Source organism: Macrotis lagotis, chromosome 1 (assembly GCF_037893015.1).
Source record: "Macrotis lagotis isolate mMagLag1 chromosome 1, bilby.v1.9.chrom.fasta, whole genome shotgun sequence".
In the NCBI taxonomy this organism is placed as follows: Eukaryota; Metazoa; Chordata; class Mammalia; order Peramelemorphia; family Peramelidae; genus Macrotis; species Macrotis lagotis.
Window position 1 is genome coordinate 134,431,389 of NC_133658.1, and position 10,566 is coordinate 134,441,954.

Sequence of the window (10,566 nt, forward strand, 5' to 3'; positions counted from 1 at the left end):
AAGTATAAGTGAAAATAAACTGAAAGTTAAATTTCTTAAAGAAAAGTCAAAGGGGAAGGTAGTAAAATTTTGGTGAGGAAAAATAAGAGAAAAGGAAATAGATAAATATAAATGGAGAAAGAGAGCATGGAGGGAAATACAGAATTAGTAATCTTAACTGTAAATGTGAATGGGATGAGCAGTGCCATAGAAAGGAAGTGGATAGTAGAATGAATTAAAAACAAGAATCCTAAAATATGTTGTTTACAAGAAGCATAATTGAAGTGGAGAGCTACACACAGGGTAAAGATAAAAAGGTTGGAGCAATATATTATTATGCCTCAGCAGAAGTAAAAATAAAAATCTGAGATAATGATCCTAATCTCAGACAAAGTAAAAGCATCAGTCAATTTCATTAAAAGGGATAAGGAAGGAAACTACATCTTTTTTTAGCAAGGCAATGGGGTTAAGTGGCTTGCCTAAGGCCACACAGCTCCGTAATTTTTAAGCTTCTGAGGACAGCTTTGAACTTAACTACTCCTGACTCCATGGCCTGACAGTGTCTGAGGACAGATTCGAACTCCAAGTACTCGTGACTCTATCCACTGTGCCACCTAGCTGCCCTGTAACTACATCTTAAAAGGCAACTTTGGCAATGAAACTATATCATTACTAAACATATTTGGACCTAGTGATATAGCATCCAGATTCCTAGAGGGAAAGCTGAGTGAATTACAAGGAAAAATAGACAGCAAAATGTTAATAAATGGAGACCTTACTCTCCTTCTTTAAGAGTTTGTTAAAAGTAACAACAAAATCAACAAGAAGGAAGTTAAGAATGTGAATGAAATCTTAGAAAATTTGGATTTGATAGACCTCTGCAGAAAACTTAATGGGGATAGAAAAGGACGTACCTTTTTCTTGGCAGTACAAGGGACCTTCACCAAAACTGACCATATACTAGGGCAAAAAAACCCCTCTTAAAATAAAATGCAGAAAGGCAGAAATAATAAATGCAAACTTCACAGATCATGATGTAATAAAGATTACATATAATAAAAGGTTAGGGAAAGATTAACCAAGAACTAATTGGAAATTAAATAATGTTATCTTAAATAATGGATGGATTAAAAAAACAAATAACAGAAATCATCAATAATTATATCCAAGAAAATGAAATAATGAGATCTTATGCAAAAATTTATGGAATAAAGTCATGGAAATTTTGAGGGGAATCTTTATATTTCTACATGCCTATATAAATAAAATAGAGAAAGAGGAGATCAATGAATTGGGTATGCAACTAAAAAAATCTAGAAAAAGAACAAATTAAACAACCCTAATTAATGACCAAATTAAAAATTCTGAAAATCAAAAGAGAGTTTAATAAAATGGAAAGCAAGAAAACCACTCATCTCATAAATAAAACTGAGCTGGTTCTAAGCAAAAAATCAATAAAATAGACAAACCACTGGTTAATCTGATTTAAAAAAGAGAAGATAACCAAATTACTATTACCAAAAATGAAAAGGGTGAACTAACCAGCAATGATGAGAAAATTAAAGAGATAATTCAGAGCTACTTTCCCAAACTATGCCAATAAATCGAATAACTTGAATGAAATCAATGAATGTTTACAAAAATACAAACTGCCCAGATTAGCAGAAGAGGAAATAAATTTCTTAAATTACCCCATTTCAGAAACAGAAATTGAAAAAAAAATCAATAAACTCTGTAAGAAAAGGTCTTTGGGTCCAGGTAGATTTACAAGTGAATTCTACTAAACATTTAAGAAACAATTAATTCTCATTCTACATAAACTATTTTAAAAAATTGTAGAGGAAGGAGTTCTGCCAAACTCCTTTTATGACACCAACATGGTGCTGATACCTAAACCAGAAAGAACCAAAACAAACAAAGAAGATTATAGAACATTCTCCCTAATGAATATTGATGCAAATATCTTAAATAAAATATTAGCAATGAGACTTTAGCAAGTTATTACCAGGATAAGACACCATGATCAGATTAGATTTATACCAGTAGGCAGGGATGGTTCAACATTAAGAAAACAGCAACATAATTATACAAATTAATAGTAAAATCAACAAAAATCATATGATTATCTCAATTGATCCTGAAAAAACCTTTGATAAAATACAGGATCCATTCTTATTAAAAACTCTAGAAAGTTTAGGAATAAATGGAGTTTTCCTAAAAATAATAAATAGTATCTATTTAAAACCATCAACAAATATTGTATTCAATGGGAATAAATTCAGAGCATTTCCAAAAAATAGAAGAATGCTCTTTATCACCATTAATATACAATATAGTATTAGAAATGGTAGAAGTAGTAATAAGAGAAGAAAAAAGAAAATGAAGGAATAAGAATTGGCAATGAGCAAGCAGAACTTTCACTCTTTGCAGATGTCATGATGGCATATCAAGAGAACCTGAGAAAATCATCAAAAAAACTCCTTAAAACAATTAAGAAATTTAGCAAAGTAACAGGATATAAAATAAACCATTTTTGCTAGGTTTTTGCAAGGCAAACGGGGTTAAGTGGCTTGCCCAAGGCCACACAGCTAGGTAATTATTAAGTGTCTGATACTGGACTGGAACCCAGGTACTCCTGACTCCAGGGCTGGTGCTTTATCCACTATGCCACCTCTTCTTAAGAGGATATTTTACTTTGGTTTTGTATTCCCATTGCCTAGCATGTGCTAGAAACAGAAATGCTGTTTAATAAATGCTCACTGATTAATTTTTTGATATTTTGTGTTGTTCTCATATTCATTCAGTTCTTTAGTGTTTTCTTTATGATATTAACTTTTAATTCTTCAGAGAATATTGAGTTTATTATCTTACAGACATTTAGTAATACTGGTATAAAAATAACATTAAAATTATGGACCTTTGATGTTAGAAATGTTAGAGGTCATTACTGGAGTTTTGCAATTTCTTACAGGAAATCTGGCCCCCATTTTTCTCCTATTCAATGATCAGAACAACTCATTACCCTGTTGCAGATATATATATATATATATATATATATATATATATATATATATATATATATATATATAAAGAGAGAGAGAGAGAGAAGGAATAAGGTTCATTTGTTGTGTATCTAACTATATGCCATAATTTTTTCGATAGACAGCCTTCATTCGAAAGTTACATCCTCATAATATTTAAGATCAATATATAAACTGCATGAAGTCATTGTCCAAAATATGCATACATGTACTTGTATGTATATGTGTATGTATGTATGTATGTGTATTTGCATGAGTATGGTAAATGATATCTTTAGGATGGTTACAGCAGCATCTCATGGTAAGGACAATTGGAATCTTTAAACTAGATGCTGGGTCCTGTGTATCACAATAGACAAAACAATTTTCAGTAATTATGTCTCCTGTTCATATGTTTCTAGAATGTTCAGGGACTTGACATAATTAGTACAATATCATCTACAAACAGAAGCATACAAAACATACAGATCAGGGACCAGGACCTCAGCCCTCAAGTCATATCAGTTTGGAGTTGTCAAGACCACTATAGGTGAGATTCAAAATTCCATAAATCCAGTAGCTTTTAAGGGGTAAATTTATTAAATGTTTGAAGAAATATAGATAGTGATGTTGTCATAACATATGACCCATGGCAGAAAAAAAGTTTTTTCCCAACCCTGATAAGGCAATCTGATATATACAGAGAGAGACAGACAGACAGACAGACAGACAAACAATGCTAGTCACTGTTGATTTATTTTTTTGACAGTGGTTACTATACAAAATAAACTTGCATCTCCTAGTTTAGTCTAATTTGGTGTGTACAGCATGCATGAGTATGAACAGAAAATAGTATGAGAAATTAAGCTTTAAATAGGATAAATATAAGAAAATCAAGATATGATCTGAATAAAAAAAGAAAATAGACTGACCATAAAGTAAGAACAGTTATAAGTTAGGTATTGTAGTTTTCCTCCTTTGTTAGCCTTATAATGCCAGGGAAATGTGAAGAAGACCCTTGACATTTTGCATAAATTTCTCATTTAAGATATATGGGACAACAGAAAAAGAAATGCATAGTGAAATCAGAATTGGTCTGATAATGTTCTATATTCTTGAAATAAATATCCATTTTGATTCATTCAAAGAACTGAAAGAATATGGAAATATGTAATTTCATCTGACTACATTTTGGTCATCCAGTCATTGTGTTCCTTCCAATCTACATTAAGACAAATGATATGCTAGTAATCGGCATCAAAAATTCCATGGAACTGGTTTAGTCATTCACTCTTTTTCAGATATAGTAGCAACCAGTGAGAACAAACTTCAATTGTGATAAGTTATCATTGCCATTTCTGATATTTAATGGGTTTTTTTTTGAATGTTAGAAAAGCCTTTCTTACCTTTTGTGATAGTATAGTTTCTGCCAAGAATATATGTTGTCATTTTTGGGGGCCTCTTAAATGACAGCACCATGTCTATTATGCTCTCTAATGGAGGGGCCATCATGGCCATGAAAGGGAAGAACTGTGTGGCCATTACATTGGAAAGGTGCTTTGACAACCAGGCCCAGATGTTAACTATTGACTTCCAGAATATGTCCCCTATGGGTGACTGTTTATATATTGATCGTGCTGGGCTCACCATTGACATACAGATCATAGCTCAGTGGCTCAAATTCCTGTTGAATTTATATGAATCGAAAGAAGGTTGATGAGCATGATAGCCAACCTCCTGTCTGAGAAATAGTTTTGCCCTTATTTACAGTTATTGCTGACTTGCACGCTAAGACCTTTGAGTTCCTTATTTGTTGCTAGGATCTCATCAGTTCCCTATGTTGACTGATGCACCTGTTCAGGATAGATTTTTGGGATATGCAAATCCCACTTGGACCCCAATATGGAACTTGAGTAACTCTTTGAATCCATGTGCCAAGCTATGCTGAATATTGTTGTTCAGGACACTGTCAGAAATAGAGATGATTGTCCATATTTTGGAGAAAGTAAAGATCACCACCCAAACACTTATGGCATAGATGGGCTAAACTCTCTCACCCATCTTCCCCTCCCAGAGCTCATTCATTTTTTAAAAAAATAATAAGATACTATATATATATATATATATATTATATATATATAATATATATATTTGAAATAAGTACTTAATCTCTTTGCAGCCATTGTCCAAAAAAGTGCATACATGTTTGTGTGTGTGTAATTGCATGAGTGTGTTTCCATGTGTGTGTTTGCCTATAAGTACATATATACATATATATGTATGTATCTATATAAATATTATATATATATAATTATATAATAATTTGTATTATATATATGGTGTTATTTCCTTCATTTCTGGCTTCTACATTTCAATCTAAATCAATTTGCACTAATGTCAAAGAGACATTTTTATTTTAACGAAGTCTGAAGTTTTGGGCAAAATAAAGCTCCTGGAGGAATATTTTATGCATTAAAGAGGATATAGTAAGACTTGGATATTTCTCTTGTCCATGTGGCAATAGTATGTTATAACTCCCTTGGTGATGGGAAAGACATGAGAACATTGTCCATTATCCAGAACCTGAATAAGAATGACATCATGAATTTGAGATGCAATATGGATGAACTTCAGGCATCCAAATTTTGACATAGTTTTACATAAACTTTAGTGACTGATAAGTATCTGCAAATCTTTTTTACAGACCTTTATGCTGCCCCTGGCATTTCTTCTGGAGTTGCTAAGCTGAAAATATCATATCAACCACTCATAAGTCATTTCTGAAGTGACACATGCTCTCAGGAAGATGATCATTTTCCAAGTGAAGAATCAGTCTATTAAGCAGGACTCTGGCAAGAATCTTCCCAAGGATAAGTAAGAGAGACTCTCAAGGATTGTCACAGAATAATCTATTTCCTTTACAATTAAAGAAATGAACAGTACATTGGTCTTGGCTTGCAGCCTTTTCAAGTAAAAGAATTTTCTTTTATACCCACCTATTTTAATTTTTTTTCCACCAGTTTTTAAATTTTTATTTATTTATTTTTGAATTTTACATTTTCCCCCTAATCTTTTTTCCTTCCCCTCATCCCTCACAGAAGGCAGTCTGTTAAGTCTTTACATTGTTTCCATGCTATACATTGATCAAATTGAATGTATTGAGAGAGAAATCATATCCTTAAGGAAAAAAATAAAATATAACAGATAACACAATTACATAATAAGATAACTTTTTAAAAAAATTAAATGTATTAGTCTTTGGTCTTTGTTCAACTCCACAGTTATTTCTCTGGATACAAATGGTATTCTTCATCACGGATATCCCAAAATTGTCTCTGATTGTTGCAATGATGGGATGAGCAAGTCGATTAGGATTGACCATCACCCCATGTTGCTGTTATGGTGTACAGTGTTCTGGTTCTCCTCGTCTTGCTCAGTATCAGTTCATGCAAATCCTTCCAGGTTTCTCTGAATTCCCATCCCTTTGGGTTTATAACAATAGTCTTGTATAATGTACATATACCATAGTGTTTTCAGTTATTCCCCAGTTGAGGGACATTCACTCAATTTCTGATTCTTTGCCACCACAAACAGAGCTGCTATGAATATTTTTGTAAAATTGATTTTAATCTTTATTCATGATCTGTTAAGGGTATAGACACAGTAGAGGTATTGCTGGATCAAAGTTCATTCACATTTTTATTGCCCTTTGAGTGTAATTCCAGATTGCTCTCCAGAAAGTTTGGATGAGTTCACAGCTCCAGCAACAATGTATTAGTGCCCCAGATTTCCCACATCCCTTCCAACATTGATCATTGTCCTCTATGATCATATTGGACAGTCTGAGAGGTGTGAAGTGGTAACTCAGAGATGCTTTAATTAGCATTTCTCTAATAAGTAATGATTTAGAGCAATTTTTTTGCATGACTATGTATCACTTTGATTTCCTCACCTGTAAATTACCTCTGCATATTCTTTAACCATTTGTCAATTGGGAAATGCATTGAGTTTTTATAAATTTGACTCAGTTCTGTATATATTTTAGAAATGAGTCCTTTGACAGAAATACTAGCTGTACAAATAATTTCCCAATTTACTACATTCTTTTTATATTGGTTATAGTGCTTTTGTCTGTGCAAAAGCCTTGTAATTTAAAGTAATTAGAATTATTTAGTTTGTTTTCATGATGTTTTCGATCTCTTCCTTGGTCATAAACTGCTTCCATTTCCATAGATCTGACAGGTAAACTATTTGTGATCTCTTAGTTGCCCATAATATTGTCTTTTATGTCTAAATCCTTTACCCATTTTGATCTTATCTTGGTACAGTGTTTGAGTCAAGCTTCTGCATTACTAATTTCCAATTTTCCCAACAGTTTTTATCGAATAGAGAATTTTTATCCCCAAAGCTGGACTCTTTGGGTTTCTTAAACAGCAGATTACTCTAATAATTTCCTGCTATTGCACCTAGTTTATTCCACTGATCAATCACTCTATTTCTTCTCCGATACTGGATACTTTTGATGACTAATGCCCTAAAATATAATTTAAGATCTGATAGGGCTAAGCTACTTTCCTTTTTACTTTTTTCTTTAAATCCATGGAAATTCTTGAATTTTTATTTCTCCATATGAATTTACTTACAATTTTTTCTAACTCATTAAAGTATTTTTTTGGAATTTTGGTTAGAAGGGCACTAAATAAGTAGTTTGATTTAGGTATAATTGTCATTTTTAATATATTAGCTCAACATATCCATGAGCAGTTGATATTTGCCCAGTAATTTAAATCTGGTTTTATTTGTGTGAGAAGTGTTTTGTAATTATTTTTACAAAGTTTCTGAGTCTGCCTTGGCAGGTAGACACCCAAATGGTTTATATTGTCTGAAGTTACTATGAATGGGACTTATCTTTCTAACTCTTTCTGCTGTATATTGCTAGTCATATATAGAAATGCTGAGGATTTATGAGGTTTTATTTTATATATCCTGAAATTTTGCTAAAGTTGTTAATTGTTTCCAGTTGTTTTTAGGTGATTTTTTTTTGGGGGGGGGGATCCTCTGGGTATACCATCATGTCATCTGCAAAGAGAGAGACTTTTGTCTCTTCCTTCCCAATTTCAATTCCTTCAATTTCTTTTTCTTCTCTTATTGCTGAAGATAACATTTCTAACAAAAATTTGAATAGTAGTGGTAATAATGGGCATCCTTTCTCCTCCCCCATCTAATTGGGCATGCCTCTAACTTATCCCCATTGCCTATAATGCATTTTGATGGTTTCAGATAGATACTGCTTATTATAAGTAACAAAACATTTATTTCCATGCATTTAAAGATATAATGTAATCCCTGAAAACTGCCTTGGCTGTATTCCATAAGTTTTAATGTGTTTTTTCATTATTGTCATTATCTAGAATGTAATCATTAATTCTTTCTTTAATTTGTTGTTTTATCCATTCATTTTTTAAAATGAGGTAATTTAGTTTCCAATTGGTTTAAGGTCTATCTCTCCTTGGCCTATTATTGCATGTGACTTTTAATGCATTATGACCTGAAAATTATCTTTTCAAAATTTCTGCCTTTCTGTATTTGATTATTAGGTTTTTAATGCCCTAGTGCATGGTCAATTTTTCTGTAAGTGCCATTTAATGCAGAAAACAAAGCAAATTCCTTTCTATCCCCAATCAATTTTCTCAAAAGGCCTATCCTTGAGTTTTCTAACAATTTAATTACCTCTTTAACTTCCTTCTTGTTTACTTTATGGTTGGATTTATCTAAATCTCAAAGCAGGAGGTTGAGGTCTCCTACCAATAGAGAATTTGGATCTATACCACTTAGTGTATACATATTTAGTATTGAGATTGCTTCATTGTCTATGGTACTTTTTAGGGGGATATAGTTTCCTTCCTTATCACTTTCAATAGGATCTATTTTGCCAGCTGTTTTGTCTGAGAAAAAAATTTGCTATCCCTGCTTTTTTCACTTCAGGTGAAGCAAAATATTTTTGCTCCAACCTTTTCCCTTTTCATTATATGTATCCCACTGCTTCATATGAGTTTCTTGTAAGCAGCATATTGTAGGAGTATGGTTTTTACTCCAGTCTGATATTCACCTACGTTTTATAGGAGAGTTCATTCCATTTACATTCAAAATTATAATTACTAATTCTTTATTTCCCTCCACTCTATATTCTTTTTATTTGTATCTTCCACTTTTTCCCACTTTATTCATTTTTCCCAGTATTTCCTTTCTGAATACCACCACCTTCATTGTGTTTGCCCCTTATATCCAACCCCCCTCCCCTTTACTTTTCATTTCCCTTTGTCCCTTCTTCCTTCCCTTCCTTCTATTAGTTCCTCTTTTCCTTCCCCTTCCACCTTTCCCCTTTTAATACATGAAAGGTAACATAAGTTACTTAACTGAGTGTGTGTATTAACTTTAAGCAAATCTGATGAGAATAAGATTCAGGTGGTTCTCACTTCCTCCCTTCCTCTCCTCTATTGCAATAGGTTCTTTGTACCTTTTAAAGTAATGTAATTTAGCCCACTTAATCTCCCCTAGCCTCCCATGTCTTTACTGTCCCTCTTTTTAAGGAGATGTTTTTAAATCATTCTATCAGAATCCTGGTTAAGTCATGAGTGTCTGTTATTTCTGACTAATTATATTCTCTCTAATAGAGTTGCATTTCTTGAGATTTATGAGAATATTTCTCCCTGGTGGGGATATAGCCAGTTTCATCTTATTGGAGAATAGGTTTTTCTTTTCTTCTTTACCCTTTTTCTCCCATTTCATCTAACCTTTTTTTTTAGGGTTTTTTTGTTTGTTTTGCAAGGCAATGGGGTTAAATGGCTTGCCCAAGACCACACAACTAAGTAATTATGAAGTGTCTGAGGCCGGATTTGAACTCAGGTACTCTGGACTCCAGGGCCGGTGCTCTATCCACTGTGCCACCTAGCTGCCCCTTTCATCTGACTCTTAAGTCTCCTGCTTGAAGTTCATATTTTCTATTTTGCTCTGGTCTTTTCATAAGGAATGTTGGAAGTCTCCTAAATAGCTTCAAATGACCATTGTTTCCCCTCATAGAGAAGGCTGGGTTTTGCCAGATATGGAATTATTAGCTGCATTCCAAGCTCCCTTGCTCTTTGGAATATCACATTCTAGGTCCTGTGATCCTTTAATATTGATGCAGCCAGGTCCTTTGTAATCCTTACTGTGGCTCCTTGCTATCTAAATTGTTTCTTTCTGAATACCAGTAGGATTTTTTCTTTTATCTGCTAGTTTTGGAATTTGGCCACACTATTCCTTGGTGTTTTCATTTTTGGATCCCTTTCTGGAGGGGATCGATGCATTCTTTCATTAAGTGTTCTGCCCTCTGGTTCCTTGATGTCAGGGCAATTTTCCATCTCTCTAAATCCTGTAATATTGAATCCAGGCTTTTTTCTCTTCAATATTTTCAAGAAACCCAGTTATTCTTACATTTTCTCTTCTAACTATCTTCTTGAGGTCAGTGGTTTTTCGAATTTTGTTTAACAGATTCTTGTTGTCTCATGAAGTCATTAGTTTCCACACA

The 10,566-nt window shown here is 33.1% G+C and overlaps 1 pseudogene; it reads left to right on the top strand.

The window, feature by feature from the left end:
- Positions 1-4,476: 4,476 nt before the first annotated feature.
- Positions 4,477-5,037, top strand: LOC141516119 (proteasome subunit beta type-3 pseudogene; annotated as a pseudogene).
- Positions 5,038-10,566: the final 5,529 nt, after the last annotated feature.